The sequence below is a fragment of the Haemorhous mexicanus genome, chromosome 4, assembly GCF_027477595.1.
Source record: "Haemorhous mexicanus isolate bHaeMex1 chromosome 4, bHaeMex1.pri, whole genome shotgun sequence".
NCBI lineage: Eukaryota > Metazoa > Chordata > Aves > Passeriformes > Fringillidae > Haemorhous > Haemorhous mexicanus.
Window position 1 is genome coordinate 28,371,005 of NC_082344.1, and position 20,407 is coordinate 28,391,411.

Genomic DNA, 20,407 nt, shown 5'->3' on the forward strand with positions numbered 1-20,407 from the left:
TAGTCATAAAGTGCTGAGAGTGGTTTTCTCACAGGAAGCCTCAGTGGGGCATGTGGTTTGTGAAAGACAAAGGTTTGCTGTCCTTGGTAAAAAGAGCCCTTCTTGCAACGTATTTCCTTTCAAACCACTGGGAAGTCACTGTTTATGAGGAATTTCTGCTCACAAACTATCAGTGCAAAGTCAGTGCAAACCCCCTTGCTCCTGCTTTGCAAAATGAGTGAGCCTTAAATTGGTGGGCTATAGTTTTCACTCACGTTTAGGACTCAGTGTGACTGGAAGCATGGCCACATCATGAGATTTGTGGAAAAGGTGAGCAGTTCAGTTCAGTTCATATTTTAAAAACATTCACCTGATAACAAGAAAACACAGGACACTAGTGCTGCCATGCTATTTCAGGCAGCCATGAACTTGGACTGGGATGTTACAACACAGTGCAGAGTTCTTTCTATAAATATTGAATGCTGGAAGATGAAGACAGAGGAGAAAAGCCAAGACCAGTAGGAAGGAAGCAATAAACCCTGTAATTGTCTATATACACATGCAAAGTGTATAGGAAATGAGCTGGAAGTGACATTACAGGAAGGAAATTATGGCTTAGCTGGTAATGTGGAACTGTAATGAGATAAATCAGAGACATGAAATGTTAATATTGATGGATGCAATCTGTGCAGAAAGGACAAAGAGAAAAAAAATGAGAAAAGGTTGCATTGTACATCAAAATCTTGTGTGCAAGCTGCACAGCATAGGTGGATAATGAAAGAAATGGTAATGTTGATTTTTATGTGTCATGATGAGAAAGAAACAATATAAAAAGAAACATTCAGATAGCTCCAGATATAGATCACTGGCTTGGAATAAAGAGGCTGATAAACTGTGTCTGAAAAAAGGTATCAGAGCTGATGGTATTGCAGAAAAATAAGTATAATGGAATCATTGTCTCTATAATGGCATCTGTTATCCATACAGAGAAGAATGTTTATCAGTGCACTTTGGAAAAGATTCCTATTTTCAAAAAGTCACTAAGAAATAAATTTTTACTGAATCCAACCTTGCCCACTAAGGAAAACATCCTTGAAGTAGTAATTCAGAACCACTAATGTTCATTGTACTGGTCTCTAGATAAGGACACCAGTAGTCTTCATGATCTGTGAAGGTGATTCCTTCTTGATGTTCCTATACCCACAGAATAGTCTAGAGCTAGGCTCCTTTCTTCTTTAAACTTGGTGATTCTTAAAACCAAATACCACTGAAAATTAAGAGAATTAAGGCTAGATTCACCAGATGTATGCTGAATCCTATGGTTTGCACAGGAATACTTCTCCTATAAGATTGTGTGTTTTTCCAGGTTTAGAAAAGAACCATTTTTAACATGCCTTTTGAAGGTATCCCACCTCTCATGGGCTGAGTATAAATGTAGAACAAGAACTAAGATAAAATGAAAAGTTAGAGTGCTTGGTTGAAGAGGGAAGATTTAGTTTTCCTTGCTCTGCTGAAAATCTAATATAAAAAATACACAGTGGAGCAGAGCTAGAAGCTCACGTTGCTGTCTCAGCTATGTATTCAATCCATTAGGCTTTTACTGTCATCAGTGTTTCTGTGTAATTGTTCTGAAGCCTAAGAACCTTTTGAAGAAGATCATCCCTTCTCCTTTATGCCCATATGCTTTGCACATTAGTACTCTTACACAGTCCTTGCAGTGGTTGAGATCCTCTGAAGAGCACAGCATGGAGGTATCCCAGGTGTTGGTAAATGCTCTGTGGGCTGGGAATGAAGGCATCACTGAGGTGGCATCAGCTGCTGGTGGTGGCATCTCCACCAGAGGTGCACTGCCTGGCATCCAGTGGGACTTTGAGAGTGCCTCGTGGCTTGAGTGCCCACAGAATGCACACACAGACACTCACCCCGGCAGGATCTCACTGACGGAAATCTGAGACCAGGTTCAGGAACTTCCAAGACTTTGTGTGAGCTCTTTGGGCTCTGAAGATCTGCATTTAGCTAGCACTGGCTTTTAAATAGGAAGCAAAGATTTCTGCCCTAAGTATTTTTATACTGCAAAGAGTAAGAAATCAGTTGTTAATTTGGCAAATAGAGTATCTCTATTGACTTACTGGGATTATTGGGATAGTTTTTGCTTCTACATTAGTGGTTTTAAAGAGTAAGATTTTTGTGAAAGAAGGTAAGAAAATGATTTGTGGAATATGACAAGAGAACCTTAGAGAAAAGAATACAGTAGTAATTGGTATGTTTGAGTAATGAGGAGAAACATTAATTGAATACATTATTGATTAACTGTAGAAATTATTTCCAGCTCATGAATACTCTTTAATTACTTGGCTACATTTTATGGAAGAATAGGATAATCTTCTAAAGAAAAACAGAAAAAAGAATACTAAAAAAGAAGGGAAACAAGAAAAGAAGCATAGAGGTCAACTTCTCATTATCATAAATCGGGTTTAACTGATTAAGATGGCTTTATAGATGCTTTGTAGCAGCTGAACAGCACAAAGTAGCTAAAAGCACATGTAGATCTAGCCCTCCTTCTGGAAAACAATGATGTCTTTAGACCAGAGATTAATGCTGAAATTTATAAATTCACAAATAGATGTTATGAGGGAAATTGCAAGTATACCAAAACAAAAATAAACTGAAATAATCAAAGGAAAAAGAAAACAAACAAATAAACAAAAAGTTGAAAATTAAAGAGAAGGAAGAAGAAAACATTAAAGCACAGGAGGACACATGTAACTCTACTCATTTGTCAACAGAAGAAGTTCTTCAGCCAGCATTTTGTGACATTGTCAACTTTAAATCTAGAGGTATCAAAACAATGAATAAGGCTTTTATTTGAATAGTTACAGTCCCAAGTCAATCATGTTCAGCTACATTTCTGCCTCATTTTCATATGCGATCCAAATTTTGCTACATGAAACTACTTTTGGAAAAGAAATACTAAAGTAATTCTTCAATTGCAACTTGAAGTGTTTCAGGGCACCAGATTTTGTTTGTGAAGGACAGCATACTGACACCAGAGGGGCTGGTGGGCTTGCTGGAGAAAAGAACTGAGGTGGTATCAGGAATCCTGTCTGATCTCTTGCAGGCAAATCAAATTATTTGGGTTTATTTTTCATTTGGGCTAATTTGTCATTAACCCATAGATGAAAAAGAGGTGTAAACCTAAGTAACATATTTCAGCAGCTAGAGAAAAGCACAAATAGACTTACAGATATGAGTCTATGATAAATTGGCTTAATGAGAGCTATGATAAATTGGCTTAATTCACTTAATGAATAATTTCTGTCTAATTCCTCCATTAGAACGACCTAGTTTAATAAAGAAAACTTTGTACTATTTGAGATATGTATCAGAAGTTCAGGTATGAGTTTCCTTCCTGTATTTTTCTGACATCATCATGTTGTTCCTTTTGTCCAGTTAAAGAGGAGACTCTTTTATTTTTATGGTAGAACAGATCTAAAAATGCCTGATCTACTCCACAGAACTCCACTGCAGTAAACGCCTTAAAAATGCCCACCAAAGAATAATGCCAGTCACAGCAATTTTACAGTTTAAATAGTGAAGACAGCCAACAAGTGAAAAATGGCATTACTAAGAGCTGAGATGAAGAGGCCAGAACTATCAAGCGAGACAGATAGCTAGGAATGAAACACAAGCTTCCTGATTCCTAAGCCAGTGTGTCTCCCCTAGATCATACCACTACTTTCATGAGATTACTCTGGAGCTTTGCACTGAATCCTAATGACCCCAGATATAAAGCGCTTTTTATTTAACGTTTCCTCAGCTTAAAATAAGATCTGTATGTTCCTGCACAAGTACAGAATGGATGCTCTAGGAAACAGTATTTTGCCAGGCTGAACACAACACTATTTCTAGTTTGCATGTGTCATACAGTAAGATTCTGTTACTGCATCTTTTAGTGATTTTTATAACTTGTAAATAGTATTTTCTTATCATCCCAATAAACAAAAAATAACCTGCCCCAGGAAGGTTCCGTTCCAATCACTCCAGCATAATAATACTATAAACATTTATTCCAAGAAAACATGACGCAGCTTTTATCTACCTTGTGCAGACCACTTCCAAAGACAAGACAAAAGTAATAATTATTATAACCATCTTTTTATGTGGATGTGCAAGAACATAGTGAAATGCCAGGGTGAATTTATAGTGGAGTAAAGGAAAAAGCATTACCTCTGCATCAACTCCATCACAAGTTGTGCCTGAGAGGCAGATGTTCACTTTCAGTGTTTCTGAACTTAAGCATAAATTACTGATGCAGAGACCATAGTTATATGAAAATTGCATTCACCTGCACTCTGGATTAATGGATTTCAGAAAGTTAAAATGAAGTCAGGCACTCTTTGAGCTTCAGATACAAAAGATCATGAGGCTTGGAGGATGTGCTTGCTCTCTTTGGGGTTGTACAAGAAGTGATTGATAATAATTTCAGACAATAAATAATGGTTAGGAACAAAAGGAGAATAGACAGATCTGCAGCAAAATGTAAGCCAGGTCATTACAGCACAGCTGGCATACTTGCAAGACTGTGAATGAAACCAAGAGAAATAAATCACAGGCTCAGGCCTTTTTCTAGCTTAGATTTGGTTAACTTTTTTTGTTTGGTTTGAGGTTTTGTCTGGTTTTGGTTGTTTGTTTTTGTTGTTGTTTTTAATTGTTTGCTTTCTTGTTTGACAATGGAATGATGGGAAGATCATCTGTCAAACAAAATAAATTGGGGGGAGTGTCTCACTCTACAAGATGCTAGAAGTCTTTTTTAAGACAGACTAAAAATACTGGATCCTTAGGCAAGACATGCCTAGGAAGAGATTAAACCATGCAGTGGCTTATTACTGGGAGATGGAGTAGAGGGCAAAATGTGTCTGTTTCTGCCAATGCACTGCATTGCAAACCTAAATACTTTATGCTTAGTACTGAAGTAGAGCTTAAACTGAAACAGAAAAGTAATGTTTTCTCTGATTCCCACCCTGCAAGTCACTTTTGTAAGGAGGTTTTAATGTAGGTTCATAGAAAAATCCAATAATTGGTTCTTTGTGTAATCACAAAGGCCTAATCCTATGCTCATTAAAGTAATTGATAAAACTCTCCCTGACGTCAGTGGTGTGGGACTGAGCCCTAATACAGCACGTTGGCTTTTAGACATACGTGTCACATGTGCGAGTTAATAAATGAAAGGCCCAGAAACACAGACAGAAGCTACTTGGAAGAACATCTTTTCAAAGGCTGAATGCTGTGTCCTTATCTCACAGACACACACAGGCAGTGAAATGGCTGATCCAACCCAATATTCTTCCTGCTCCAGGATAATGGCAATGTTTTTAGTCAGTGATGGGAGATGTAGTGAGGGAAAGGAATGCTTCTAGATGTGCTTTAGCGCACCAAGGAGAAAACACACATTTCCAAAATTGTGAAAAAGAAAAAGAGAAAGCACAATAATTTTACCCACCACACAACAGAGATGTTCTTGCAGAATCACACAAATTAATTACGGTATCGACTAAGCAATCTCCAACTTCACTTCTTGAAAAAGCAATTCTACATGCACAAAGGAAAAGCTGAATAAGGGTTTAGTAATTTAGGAGCAGCTGACATGCTGAGCATAGTAACTGTATCTTACACAAGGTAATACTTTTGTGCCCAGAATACTCCTCCTAGGTCAGCAGACCAGACGCTTTTTCCAGTGTGAACTAATTAAAGAGCCTGGACTCTTTATCTTCTCCAGCTGAATTAAATGCACCATTCCATAGTAGGCCAAATTCTGGACTTGGGTAAAGTGACAGAATTGAAATTAATTCATGTTGATATTTTGTTTAGATTTGAATGGTGACAACTAAAGCAGTTAACCCTCAAAAATCCAATTTTCAATTTCAATATGTTTTCATGTTTGTCATAATAATGACTGAAACTGACCAAAAATGAAGTTCCGTTGTGCTGACCTTACAGAACCCTTATTCCACTTTTCCTCCCGTGTCTTGTATTCCCAACAAATTATAAAAACCAGTGTAGTAATTGTCTTTTATGTCCTAATTTCTTTGAATAGGAAACTAGTCTCATCACCAGTCATGAAATGTCTCTTTTCTCTCACTTTCATTCATAAACCCCACAAAATCCCACAATCAAATGCTCCTGCAGGATTACACCCACACAAAACCAGACAAGGAATTTAGACTCCTACTGACCCAGAATTAAACATGCAAGCGGGTTCACATCTGGGGATTTAAATCCAAACTCCTTTCCATAAAAATTCAAAGAGGATCAGATCTGAGGTTCTGGTTTTGCACCATTTCTAATCCTAATAATTTTAACTTAATCCAAACCTCAGCTACAGAACTGTACAATTTTAACCAGGAAACTACTGACAAATTTGAAAGTGAAAATAGGAAGCTAAGAGTGATATTTGCAGCTACTGCTACCCATTAGTAACACTTAAGTAGACATTAAAAGAACCTCATTTTTCCCTCAGTTCTGCATTATTATGAGTACTAATTTCAGTGGAGTTATCCCTAACTCACCCCCATATAAGTGGAAAAAGGTTCCATATTCAAAAGGGGAACCAATATGGCCTTATGTAGACAGTATTAATTTTAATTTGCACTCTGTTCTTTGAAAGAAAGGTATTTTTTATTTCTTCCCAAGCTTTATCCTAAAATAATTATTTGCCTAAGTCATCGTCAATGAGGACTGGGTTTTTGGTTACTGAGTACGTTTTCTGGTTTATATTTACCATTGTAAGGCATTTGGTTTTGTAGAACATTTTTTATTAGGAAATGAAATGGGATTACTATCAGAACTTTTAGACATTGCTGTGATTCAGTTTGAAATTGGGCACATTTTTAAGTTCACTAAATAAAGCTTTTTTCATCCACAAACAGGTCCAATGTGACTCTGCAGCCAGCCAGAGCACATGGGCAATTACAAGTGCCACATCAGATCTCCAGCTCTGCTGTCCTTCTCTGGACACCCTCCAGCATTGCAATGCCTTTCTTACAGTGAGGGCTAGAATTGGACAAAGGACTCAAGGTGTGGCCTCAGCAGTGCCCAGTACAGGGGGACAGTCACTGCCCTGGTCCTGCTGGCCACACCATTGCTGACACAGGCCAGGATGCCGTCGGCCTTTTTGGCCACCGGGGCACATGGCTCATGTTCGGCTAGGTGCAAGGTCAGGTTTGTCACAGAATTTCTGTCGGTATGGAGACAGCTCAGCGCCAGAGGGCCAGCGGCAGGGCTTTCCTGTGGAGGAGAAATGAGCAGCTGCGGCTCGGCGCCACGGCTGTGTGGGAGCGCCCGACCCCGGCGGCCCCTCAGCCTCGCCCTCCCTGCTGAGGGCCCCGGGCAGGCCCCGCGGCTGTCCCGGCCTTGGCCGCAAGAGGGCGCACCGGCCCGGCGCTCATCCCTGGCTCCCGGCGCTCATCCCTGGCTCCCGGCGCTCATCCCTCCGCTCCGAGCAGCTCCGGCGGCCGCAAACGCCCCGCGGCAGGGCCCGGGGGGCCGAGTGCGCTGCCGATGGGAGGGGGAAGGCGGCGCGACAGGCGGGGGCGGCGCGACTCCGGCTCCCGTGGGAGGGGTGGTCCCCCGAGGCGCCTCATCCCTGCCCGTGCCGGCGGCGCCGCGGGGAGCGCTCGTCTCCTGTCGCAGTGCCCCTGCAGCCCGCCGAAGCCATCTTCCCCGGGCGCTCCGTTCCGCCTTCCCGGGGCGTGCGGGGCAGCGGGGCCCCCTGCGTGTACAGCCGGCAGCAGGAGGCGGCGGCAGGTGTCATTGGAGCCCTCCCTGGGGATGCTGCAGATCCGAGCGCTCCGCGGGCACCGGCGGGCCTCGGTGCCACGTCCCGCCCGGGCTCCGCGCTGGGGCGCCGGCAGCGCCCGGCTCTGAGGCAGGGGAGTCCTTCTCGTGGGCTGTGCTGTGCTTGCTCACTTCGCGAGCTTGGCAATGTGGCGGTGTAGTGACAAGGCCGGAGCGATGCCGCTCGGTTTCCCCGCGCTCAGCCCCAGCGCATCGCTCTGCCCCGCTATCAAGCGTCACCCCTCTGCTGCTGGGCAGACAGCGAAGGTGACAAAAACTAAAGCATCCTTTTAGTAAAATCTTTGACCGGCAAAATATCCACTATAGATGTATAATGGGAATTTTTTAGACAGGCTCAGGTGCTTATGGAAATGCTGTGGTTTCTGTTTCTTCTGTTTAGGTTGTACCGACCCATGATACACTGGTCCCTTACAGGAGAGCCAGGAGTTGTTCCAAATGGCAGTAACACATCGTATCGGTCCATCTATCTATTCATCCAGCCAACCAGTAGGATGCCTTTGCTCACGGAAGAGTTTCAGTGCCAACAGCTGTAGCTTGGGTTTTCCCGGAGAAGTTATACCAGCAATACCAATGGACATGGCCAGCTGGACATCAGGCCCAGCTGAACACCTTCACTGAGGTTTGTGGTCTGGGTTAGGTCACTAGTGAGAAGCCCAAGCTGATGTCATGGAGTATGCTAGAAACTCTCAAATAATTAAGACCAGGTATTTTTCAACACCATGTATTTGCCCAGGATTTTAATGGTTATTTCTCTGCAGCTTGGAATAATAGTTTAAATCTTTCTCAGCTTTTCCCATATGAGCAGGGGTGGCATTTAACTAGTGAAGAGTGGTGATTGGGTAATGGTTTGGATACAATTTCAGAAAAAAATAAGTACAAAAGAGTTAGAGCAAAAGCAGGTATTCTGCCTAATGCCCTCAGCTACCATTAAGAAACATGAAAATCTAATTGTACTGAATGGAAACGTACATCTTCATCACTGCTTATGACACGGAAGAAAATTACTATATGATTGGCATCATAATGGCCAATGTTGAAATGTGATGACACGCCAATATGATGTACATCTCCATTAGGAATAATAAATCAAAGGTTATTCATTTGTGCTTGATTTATGCCTGGGAAATGCTACCAAGGGAAATCTTGATTTAAAGCTCTCAAGTCATTAAAAAAAAAAAAAGAGCTGGGAGTGCCCTCTTCTGGCAACAGATGACAACTGTAGTCCCTGCAGTACTTTCCCCGGTTGCTTTTTATTTATGAATATAATTTAAAATTTCGATCTTTCATTATCCCTTTTACCACCACCCTGGTCTGTTATATTTTCAGTAATATAATTCATAGTCCTTTCTTGTATTTTATCCTCTGTTTCAGAAGTAGACTGGATAACATTTAATCCTGTGAAATCTCCCTTCTCACAACCAGAGGCCTTAATCTTGCTGGTAATCTTATTCCAGGAGTACAGCACACACAGCCCTTGTGCAGTTTATTACTGAGCATGGAGGAAAGGCATCATATTTTTTCTGAGTTAGATGAGAGACACAACCTCATGGGTATATTGAACAGGATCTGGGCCACATGAGAAAAGAATTATTGATGGGACTGAAATTATTTGCTGAGCTGTTGGCTTATCCTAGTCATCTACTCTGTAGTTGCCTGTATTTAATAGTTGCAGAGAAAAGAGTGGAACAGGAGGTGAGAGGGAGGAAATGCCTCGACTTCTTGCTTGCTGCCATTGCCTGCACTTGTGCTTGTGCACAGTGTGCCGTGCTGTCTGTCACTCACAGCTGTGTGCGAGCATCGGCTCTGACTTCTCTCACATGCAGGTAAAGCCTTTCAGCTGCTTATACCACCTCTGATTCCTAAATCTTTTAAGGTGCATCTTTTTCACTCTTCATGCAGCTAAATTCTTGCATAAGTTCACATTATTTAGCCTCTGAGTTGGTGCAGCCTCCTTTTCTCTGGCCTTGACACATGCAGGTTTGCCTTTGCCCTAATCATACTGTATGTGGCTGCTCTTGCTTCAAAGATCATTTCCCTGGCCTGTCTCTTTGAACATGTCACTTTTCTCTTGGCAGCACTGTGCTACCTCTCCCCTCCCCTATCTCACATCAACATAAGCTGCCTGTCTTTATTTCCAAGGTCCCCTGGGACTCCACCTATCATCTCTCATTGTCAGGAGGCAGGAACTGCCCTGTGTGAGCAGACTTCAGCTCTGCCATGCTTGGTCCTTACATTCCTTTTTGGAGGATGAATACAATTGGCATGGGGCAATAAAAGGGGGTGACTATTAAAGACAGTCAGGAATGAAGACAACTCCCATGTTTAAATGCCGTTAAAACCTTAAAATGGTTAGTAACCTTTTGTTTGGAGTTACCATCCTCCCGTGTTCATCTCCAAGCAAGCCCATTCTTGTTTTCTCCTCTGTGTTATCTGTCATACTTGGAGAGTACCCTACATACACACTCTCAGATTTCTGTTGGTAGCTCTCTAGAATCTCCTTAAAAGTCTCTTGGGCCATGAGGTCTGTGAAAGGTTTGACAGCCCTTAAACTGCTAGTGAGGTAATACTGCTGTCCCTGAGCATTCATTTCCTTTATTCTCCCTCTGTCTGTTTATATCCATTTGTGGTCTCTTGTTCTCTGTTTAGTTTGTAACCACTTTGGGACAGGGCCATCATTTTGGTTGATGTTTACACAGTGCTCCAGACAATATTTGTTGTTGGGGTTCCTGTGTGGTCCAATAGTACAGAAAATAAATAAAAACAGTAACAGCCTGTGGCAGGTACTCTCTACTTGCATAGACCTCATTGATTTCAGGCTGTGGGCTGAGCAAATTGCATGAATGTGGCTTAGGTCTTGTGGGTAACTGAGAAAAGGGCAGAAACAGAACAGTGCTGTGTGTTCCATTCTAAATGTTGGTCAAAATGCCTCAAATCAAACTCCTTCCCCTCCCTTTTTTTTTTTTTTTTTTTTTCACCAGAGCAATGTAGACCAGATCCAGGGACAACCATTTAGCTTCATTTCTTTCTAGAAAAGGGCAGGGGAAGAGAAGGCAAAATTTACAGGCTTTTGTTTCGACAAATAAAACATAATGGCTATAAACATCAGGAGAAAGAAAAAAACCCTAGACATTTAAAAATCTTTAGACCTCACCTTTTGCCCTTTTTACTTGCTGTAAAACTACTTCAAAATTCTAATCCTCAACTATTTTCATAACCAGTAGTAAACTGTGTCTTTGCCTGAGTTTCTTAGTTTTAAATTGAGCATCTCTTGCTTTAATTAACATAGGGGCCATAACCCTATTTTTGTTAGTCTTTTTTATGATTGATAGGGAGATATAATGAATTGTTATTATTCTATGATAACTTGAATTTGGTTTTATTAGAAATATTGGTTTAAATACTATTTTATTCTACTGCCTGCTCTGGAGCTCTGCCAACCTCCAGAAATGCCCAGGGCTTGCTAGAGAGGGCAGGGGATATGGTTGTATTGGAAAACATTCAAAAAGAATTCTCTATGGCTCTGAAGTGCAAAGTTAGCGATAGAGAGCTCTCTTTAGGCTGATACAAATCATAAAGTGAGCAATCTTTGGGATAAGATCTGAATCCAAATGGTGCAAAAGAGAGTTAAAGTATCTTCTCAATACCAGTACAGCACAGGACCCCAGCCCATGTGGTTTATAATGCCAGCCAAGAGCAGACAAAAAAGAATTACTTGGTGTAATAAATCAGAGTTCAGTGCTAATTCTGTATCAAAGTATTGGATAAAAAGGACAAGTATCAAGTGGGGTATAAAGGAACTGTATGAAACCCACAGAAATGTGAAATTTTAGTCTGAGCTATGCTTAGGGTGGTAGTAGACCCAAATGTTTGATGTCTTTTGATCTGGAAGTTCACCATACATTTTCAGGGTACTGATTGAGAAAACTAAGATATTCTGTTGTAGACAAAAAGAACCCCAAAAGAAGACCACAGGGAACAACCAGTGACGAACATAAGAGAAGCCAGGCTGTGTAATGGGACATACAGTACGATGCAGTAGACAGCTGTAGCACAAGATGCTGGGTTGCAAAGTCATGTTTGTCCTCAGTGGGAATGCTTTACTTAATGGCACCGATCCCTGCAGAGCCAGCAGTCCAAGGAAGGTGTCATACTTAGAACTAGGACCCAAATTTTTAAAGACCTGAAAGCAATGCAGCTTCTGTCACCTAGTCTGAGCTAAAGCTTAAGAGGATCATTAGGTTTGTGTTGATTGCCAAAGTATGATTAAAAGTTACATACCTGAAAGAACACAAATGCATGAGAAAACAGAAAATAGAGAAAAATCATCTTTCTGTGAGATCTTAAGTGTAAAATTTAGATACAGACTTAGATGAAGAACATTCACTTTCCTTTAAGTCACTCTTAAAATTCTTTTTCCTGTTCTGTGCCCATCTTTCCTCAGCCTTAAACTGATCCTGGTGTCTGCAAGCTGGCTCTATTTTTGGTCCTTATTATTGTCACTCACACACAGACTTAGTCAGGGCATTTCTGTTGATGTCATGGGAACATCCTACAGAGGCATTCAATTTGGGAAGCATGAAATTATTTTTGTTATGACCTGAATGATTTTGGAAGGTATTTTGTTGTATTGGTTGGGTTTTGTTTTTTTTTTTTTTTTCAATATCTAGTAAAACTGTTCCAGGAAGGAGAAGGAAACACAATAGGTGAAGAGCAGAGTGGTTAATGAGACTGAGCAGGCATAAGAACATAGTAGTTAGATGGTATGGGCCAAAGTGAAAGCATTTATTTATTGTCTCAATCAAATGGCAACATAAGGTTCTTCTTTTCCCCCTTATGTTATTAGTCTTACAACATGGAAAACATTTCCTTTCCCTATGGAGCTCTTCCAAGTCAATCCTCTTTGGTAAAAAAACCCAGCCTTTAATACTTTGTGATAAATAAAACATCAGGAATAAAGACATACAACAACACATTATGACAGATAGTACCAAAAAGCATGCACAGATCTGTTCAATAATATCTCTTTGGAAAATTCCTCTCCTGATGTTTCTCAGCACTTAAAAATTTAGTATCTGAGCACCTCACAATCACTAATGGATTTTAGTCTCCCTTCACTCCAAAGGCAGAAAAGTACATTGCCCTTTACAGTTTAAGAAGTGAATAGTCAGGGACTTGCCTAAGGTCATTTTTATTTCTTCTGGAAGTGGGGCTTGAGTCACATTTTCTGTGTCATGGTCCAATACCTTGAGCCATCTTTTCACCCACTAACAGATCTGCATCACAGCACTTAGGAAAGGGCTGTGTGATGCCCAGCGCTCATTGGCCTTTTTTAAAATCCCAGGTCCTTCTAGTCCTGACTAATCATCAGAAAGAGTTTGCTCTTAGCTTAACTTCTGAAAGAAGCTGCTCTCCAGCATGGTGTACATTTATTCTGACTTTAGGGGTTGTACACAACCCTACAACAATTTGTGTATTTGTAGCCCACCTCCTGAAGGAGATTGTCCTGGCATGGTTTGGGACCAAGGTTTGCAATGTGTTTAAAAAGCACTTTGCTGCCTATGGCTTGGTTGGGAAAATTCTACACAGACAAAGTGATAAAAAACCAATCAAATGAAAAAACTTCCCTCCAGCCAAGATCTAAAAGGGTGGATAGTGCCCAGTCGATTCTCCTCCCATGTTTAAGTTCTCTAACCCCTGCCTACGGGAGCACTTAAGCACTTCAGCCTTAAATGCTTGAGCAATCACGTTGCCTCGGGGTGGGGGGTTGGGGAGAATATTCATCTGCTTTCCTGGGTCAGGACCTTGACCTGGAGACTGTGGATGTTTGATTCATTTGAAAACCAGGGCATTTCTTTAACACTTCACATCGATTTGGGAGTCGAATTTTAGGCAGTTGTATTTTTAAAATAGGTGCCTAAATACACTGCCAGTAGTAAATACAGCATCCCTGTTTTTGGGGCAGAATGATCCCACCAGGGATAATTTCTTTAAACAACTGGCTGGCGAAGAAAGAAACAAGCCAAATCAACCATCCTTAGCAGCACCCTCCCTCCCCCTGCAAGCCTTTCCTATCCCCAAGGTTAGTTTGGAATCCTGGATGCATTTTGAATGGCTGTTGATACAAAGTCGTGCTCTTTTCATTTTCATGTCACTTATTTAAAGAGGAGTCTTGAAGCTGTTGTTTACTGCAGCAATGCTTAGGAGGGAAAAGAATAGCGAGTGTATTTTCAAATGCCCTTAGCAGCTTTCTTTTTATTTTGCTCTCCAAGCCCCTGCTATTCAAGTTCCCTTCTCCTCAGAGCACTAACAGCTAGATTGTTCTGTGCAACCAGCTCCCATTAGCAAAAGGAGTCATGCACATCATTCCCATGAACTGCTTTAACAGCACAGTCTTATATGACGAAACGTGCCTCAAAGACAGAGGATGCTAGATAAATATTAACCACATAGTGTTCTCATTTAAACTTGCATTTAAAATAGCATTTGGATTTTTAAAATGTACACTTATATTATTTGGTATCATTCATCTTTGTCTTCCCAGTTTAAGAAATTAGATATGCCAGAGCATAACAAATCCACATTAGAAGCATGGGGTTTGGTGGTTTATGTTGGAGAAAAGAAAGGGGGTGGGGGCTGACATTTGGATTTACTGTCAGCCCTCAATAATCTACAAACCCTAATTTCTCATCAGTGAGTCTGTTTCCTTTGTTTACATTAATTGCATTGAAATTTCTGTCAAATATTTAAACTCTGAGTAATCACAACTCATTTATTGCTTCTTATAGATAATATGAGATCTGACTGTGATTAAATTCATATATGGACAGACAGAATGATTTCTGTAGATTGTGGAGATTCTCCGGAAATCCTTCTGCCTCCCGGAAAAAGTTCAGTTTGATATAAATTAAAATGTGCCTGTGACTAACTGTCATTTGAGAAGCATACCAATTCCCTGTTTGTATCAAAATCAAACTCAAAAGTATATTCAGAAATGTATATACTCTCATTGCACAGATTTCAACATGCTACATAGTATAAAAGAAACAGAAATATTATTTTGTTGGGTAGTGTGGGAGAAGAGGAAGCATATTTTTTCTTAATGTCAGACAATTAGTTTCTGATTTATATCTTAAAGCACACCAGTTGTTAAACCTTGCAATTTCATCTTAGCTAGCACAGCTGTGGATGGCTTTACAGAAAACTCATAAAAATTTTAAACCATTTTCTAAGGCTGGTAGATGTCTTCTTTGTTATCAATGGCAATGAATCCTGTGTTTGGATGTGCATTTTGCATTTTTTTTTAAATACACCTTCTTTTCATTCAGTTTGGGGGTTTGATTTTGTTAAATCAGTGGACCTTTTATTCTTCATGGTTAACAGCAGTGATTGACAATACATGAATGTTTTTTCTGTAGCCATCAGTACCAGTGACTAGAAAAACAAGTGAATAGTCCCAACTGCATAATAAAAAATAGAAATTGTGTATCTAAAATACATCAATCCATTTTCAAAATGACCATGCAATGCTGCTTGAGTGCATGGGTACAACTTGAAACACAGACCTTAAAGGTGGAGTGCACACCTGGTAACTGAAATTCTCCAAGCTGTGGTTACCGTTTACTCACAATTTTGGACAATGCAAAAACATAAAAGCTTCTGTTCCCAGAATTGTTGCATATTACCACCATTCATCAAAACATTTGTGGTAGTTGTCTATTCTTCCTCACTTTATATTATTTTCATTTTTTTTTTATCACTGGGAGACTGTGAGAATCTGCACAGTAACAAATCAATAGGTTTATGCATTGCAGCATGGGCAAGAGAAAGATTTTAAGTGCCCTGCTTCCAGGAGGCTTATTTAAACTATAACAAAATAATTAAAAGTTGCTTGACCATACCTTTTTAACTGGCTCCCTGATAGAAGGGTTAATAGGAATTCTAATACCTGTGTAGAAAAAGACAGATAAAGAAAACAGTGTAATGTAAAATAATTCAGATTGTCTCTGTGTAAATGAGGCAATAAATGCCTGCAACATGAAGCTCAGTCTGACTTCACAGCAGGGCTTGGTGCTTAATTGAAAGTCCTAACTAGACCCATTTATCAAAGAAATCACTCAGAGGAAAATTTAATTATCACAATTAATCTATATTTTTTAGAAAGTCCCAGCGAGGCAGACTGAAAATTTCTTTGGAAAGAATTTTACAATGTTATTGCCAAAAAAAGTCAAGTACCAAACCTCTCATAGGTTAAAAAAAAAAAAGTGGGCAGGCACAGAGCATGTTTTGTGAGGAGCAACTTGTATTGCTACTTAGACACAGCTCAGAGTAATGAGCACTGTCACAGCAGGAGCTCAAATGGAAATATTTCTCCCTAAGTCACAAAACTGCTCCCTTTGCAAACTGGAGAGAACATCTGGCTTCTTGAGAGAGCTGCCCTGCAATGTGCCCATGGACTTGGGGTTCTTGGCACAGTTTTGCTTAGCTCTGCAGATCCCCAGCACCCCTCAGCTACCCCTGTGAGTTTCTGCTCACAGTTTGTCCTTGTGCACACACAGAAAATCCAGACACACAGCGTGGCCTCTCCTCGGGAATGAACACAGGAAGCTTCTGTAGAGTGAGGAACCAGTGCCACTTTTTGTTTAGAGCACTTGTCTTGAGAGGAGATCTCTCCCATAGAGTTGCCCATGCTTGTATTAATGTTGAGTGTCCTCCAGGGAGCAAAGTTTCATCCTGAAACCAGGGTATTTCCCTTGAGTGATATTAAACTCCCAGCTGGCATTGACTTAGAAACTGGACAAGTTGGGAAGAAAGATGACTCTGAGCTCCATTCTTGCACAGCTTCAGCAAAATTTGGTGTTTCCCAAGAGGTTTTCCATTGGTGGCTTTTCAAAGACCAGGTAACATTTGAAAGTTTAGTTCAATTTTCTCTCTTATTTTGAAAAGCAGCCCCTTGTTTTATGCAGAACCCTACCTCCATTTCCAAGCCTCCAGTGTAAGCCTGGTATGCTGCAGAAGGCTACTTCTGGAGCAAACAACAAGTGGAATTACATTTACGTGCATCATGTGGCACTTGACATGCCTGAATGAAGATGATGAAGAAAGCCCCAAGAAAGTATGCAAATCTCTGTCATAAGATACCCCTTCAGCCAGTCAGTGAGCTGATGGATGGTAGTTTTTTAGGGCTTCTGGGCCATAGTGTGCACCTGGTAGGTGGGGGTCTGCTTCTTCACTTTGAGACCACAGAGCTTCAGTACCTGCATTGGAGGCAGGATGCAAGGAAGTGGTCTACTCACACTGGCTTCAATGAAGGGCAACAGCGAGCACTTCAAAGCATAGGGAAAATGTGGACAGAGATTTTTTCTCACTTTGTGTGGCTTGCACAGCCCCACACCTACTCATGTTTCCCCAGGCTCAAAGGGGGCCCATAACTCACCCTAAGGTAGCATAATTTTCCCTTCCATTCTTCACAGTCAGAACATTAGAAAGTATGACCCATATTAACATTCTTATGCATCACCTTCCTCCTTTGTCTTCTGTGGGAAAAGTTTCAGCTTGGTTTCTTGATGTCACTGGAGTTGTTTACTGCCCTTTTTTTTCTGTATTTCCTACGTTATTCAGGTTATACTAATCACCAGAGGGGAAGGAAACAACTCCAGAGCAGATTGAATTGACGTTTAATTGGACATCCTGTGAAATAAACATTGTGACTTGGATAAGATTAAAATGTGAGTCACAAGTCTGGTGAGTTTTCAACTGTCAGGGAATGCAGTGAAGGAATGAGGGAAGAACAGCAAGGAGAGAGCAGCTAGAAGCAATGCTCAGAGCAGCAGCTGCTGGATTTGCATGCTTGTTTTCACTAGGCTTATATTAAAAGTACAGTGGACTAAACTGGAGAAAACAACTGACAGTTCTTTATTTAAGAATTATTACATTTTGAAACAGATTTTAATTCCTATTTTTTTGCCTGTACTGGACCCATCTATGAATGCCCTCTAGCAGTAAACCACTGTCCAGCTCAGCTAAATTCTTGGATATTAAAGGTGAGTACTTAGAAGTGCTTCTGGAGAAGAAACCTTCAACAGGTTTGGCATCTTGCATGTACTCCCTTTTTATGTTTGATGCTTTGCAATACTTCCAGTGAGTAGATTTGCTGGAAGAAACAATTTGCAAACACAGAAATTAGAACTATATTATAGCATATTTGTTAAAATATGAATTCCAGATAACAGAATCACTGAATGGGTCAGGCTGGAAGGGACCACAGGGGCTCATCTGGTCCAGCCTCCCTGCTCAAGCAGGGTCATCCTAGAGCAAGCATCACAGGGCTTGCATCCAGACAGTTCTTGACTATCTCCAATGAGGGAGATTCCAGAGCCTCTCTGGGCAATCTGTTCCAGTGCTCAGTCACCTGCACAGTAAAGAAGTTCTTCCTCATGCTCAGGTGGAACTATCTGTGCATTGGTTTCTGCCTGTTGCCTGTTGTCCTATTGCTGGGCATCACTGAGCAGAGCCTGCCTCCATCCCCTTCACACCCTCCCTTCAGATACTCATAGACACTGATGAGTTTCCTTCTCTGTCATCTCTTCTCGAGGCTGAACAGACCCAGCTCCCTCAGCCTTTCCTCATAAGAGATGCTCCAGTCCCCTCATCGCCCTTGTGGCCTCTGCTGGACCCACCCCAGGAGCTCCATGTCTCTCTTGTGCTGAGGAGCCCAGAACTGGACACAGCACTCCAGATGTGCCTCACCAGGGCTGGGCAGAGGGGCAGGATCACATCCCTCGACCAGCTGGCAATGCTCTTCCCCAATGCACCCCAGGATGCCATTGGCCTTCTTGGCCACAAGGACACCACAGGCTCACGGACAGTTTGTTCTCCACCAGGACACTCAGGTCTTTCCCTGCAGAGCTGCTTTCCAACAGACCAACTCCCAGCCCGTTCTGGTATATGGGGTTATTCTTTTCCAAGTGCAGGACCCTGCATTTGCCTGTGTTGAATTTCAGATGCTTCTTCTCTGTTCATCTCTCCAAGTTGTCAAGGTCCTTCTGAAGGGCTGCACAGCCCTCTGAAATGTATAATCACAGCCTTTCACATGAGCCTCACTCAATTTACCTGCACAGACCTGATGCTACACATAGGGACAGACTCTTAACAAACATCATGTCAGGCTCCTACTTAGAATCATAGAATCATTGAATGGTTTGTGTTGGAAGGTCATCTTTAAAGGTCATCTAAGCCAACTCTCTTACAATGAGTAAGGACATGTTCTTCTAGATCAGGTTGCTCAAAGCCTGGTCCAACCTGAGCTTAAGTATTTCCAGGAAAGGAGCATCCACCACTTCTCTGGGCAACCTGTTCCAGTGTTTTACCACCCTCATTGTAAAACACTTCTTCCTTATAGATAGTATAATTCTACTGTCTTTTAGTTTAAAAATGTTACCCCTTATCCTTTCACAACAGACCTTGGTAAGAAGTTTATCCCCAGTCTTTTATAAGGCCACTTTAAGTACTCAAGGGCCACAACAAGGTCTCCACAGAGCCTTCCCTTCTCCAGGCTAAGCAACCCCAACTCTCAGCCTTTCCTCATATGAGAGGTGCTCCAGCATTCTGATAATTTTTTTGTCCCTTGGCTGAACTCACTCCAGCAGGTCCATGTCTTTACTCCAGAGCTGAACACAGCCCTGCAGGTGGGGTCTCACCAGAGCAGAACAGAGCAGCAGAATCTCCTGCCTCAACCTGCTGGCCGTGCTGCTCTGAATGCAGCCCAGGACACATTTGGCTTTCTGGCCTGAGAGTGCACATTGCTGGGTTATGTTCAGCTTTTCATCCAACAGCACCAAGTCCTTCTCAGCAGGGCTGCTCTGATCTGTTGCTCCCCCAGTCTGTGTTGATAGCAGGAGTTGCCCTGATCTAAGTGCAGAACCTTGCACTTGGTCTTGCTAAATCATGTGAGATTCCCATGTGTTCACTTCTCAAACTTGTTGAGATCCATGTGGATGGCATCTTGTCCTTCAGGTGTGTCAACCACAGCACTCAGTGTGCTGTCATCTGCAGATTTGCTGAGGGTGCACTGAACCCCCCTGTCAATGTTGCTGATGAAGCCATTGAACAGTACTGGTCCTAGTGTGGACCCTTGAAGGACACCACTTTTCACCAGTGTGTGCTGGAACACTGAGCCATTGACTACTTCACAAGCTACAAGCTAAGTTCAGCTCCTTGCTCCTGGGCTGCTTTCTCCTTTTTCTCCATCCTGAGGTGAGGGAGAGGCTGGGTATGGTGGAAAATTTGGAGATGGAGGCAGCTGTCTGGCAGAAATTGGCCAGACACCAGGTCAGCAGTTCTGTGTTGCACCTGCGAAGGGGCTGATGGCAAACTTTGCTGGCTGCTGTCTCCCAGCAGTGGCTGCATAGCAGCCGCCTGGGTGTGAGAAGCTCCCGGCCTTTGACAGTTCCCAGAGCTCTCTGATCCTTGGGACATTTATTGTAGCTTGGAAATTGCAAAGGTTGCTGGTTTGCTATTTGCCACCAGGTGGCCTAACCATTCCACCGTTGATGAGGAACGAGACTCCATTAGAGAA